Source organism: Condylura cristata, unplaced genomic scaffold (assembly GCF_000260355.1).
Source record: "Condylura cristata isolate star-nosed mole 26May11 unplaced genomic scaffold, ConCri1.0 scaffold00002, whole genome shotgun sequence".
NCBI classification, from domain to species: domain Eukaryota; kingdom Metazoa; phylum Chordata; class Mammalia; order Eulipotyphla; family Talpidae; genus Condylura; species Condylura cristata.
In genome coordinates, this window is record NW_004567103.1 from 28,156,574 (window position 1) to 28,157,358 (window position 785).

Genomic DNA, 785 nt, shown 5'->3' on the forward strand with positions numbered 1-785 from the left:
GCCTCTGCACCTCTGGTCTGTACCCCAGTTTTGTATGCATAAATAAATAAATCTTTTTAAAAAGAATTTAAAGATTAATCTTTTAAAATCATTTTTTAAAACTATGCATACAAAACAGGCAGACTGATATGTGTCATGGAAAGCTCTCTAAGCAGATTGAAAACATGCATCTGAACTAAAGGAGCAGCTTCTCAAACATTTATTTTAACAAAGAACTTTCACCCTAATTGACATTAGCAATGATCCCTTCATAAAAGCAAATTAATGAGATGAGCTCTGGTTATTAAGAAAAAGAGTTGAAATAAAGAGATAAAGTAAATTTTCCGATAAAAATGGTCAATTATTTTTACATTCACATTTTTTGAAGTGACCCATTGACTTTTAGGAGATGGAACAACTTCAAAGATTCTTTAAATCAACTCCCCTGACCCCTCCAAATAAATTGAGATTCAGTCTTGCCCCAGGCTCCTAATAGCCAAGGGGTGGAGCCAACCCTCAGCCTCCATTTTGGTAAGTCAGTGAGGTTTCTTCTTGAGGTTGGTGCTAAGGATGTGGCGAAGTTGCTCTAGGATAAGTGGATATCACTTTTAATATTCCCTCACTTTGAATTTAACATATGCAACAGAAAAGAGACAAATTTCAACTGACCTTTTTTGTTTTATTTTCACATTTAAGAGTGGGGGTGGGCAGAAGGCTGAAAGCCAGTAACATAAGCCATAAAAGCACCATATGATCCACAACTAGAAGGCAAAATGCTTTACAGATGCCAAGACAGGAAGAAAAGA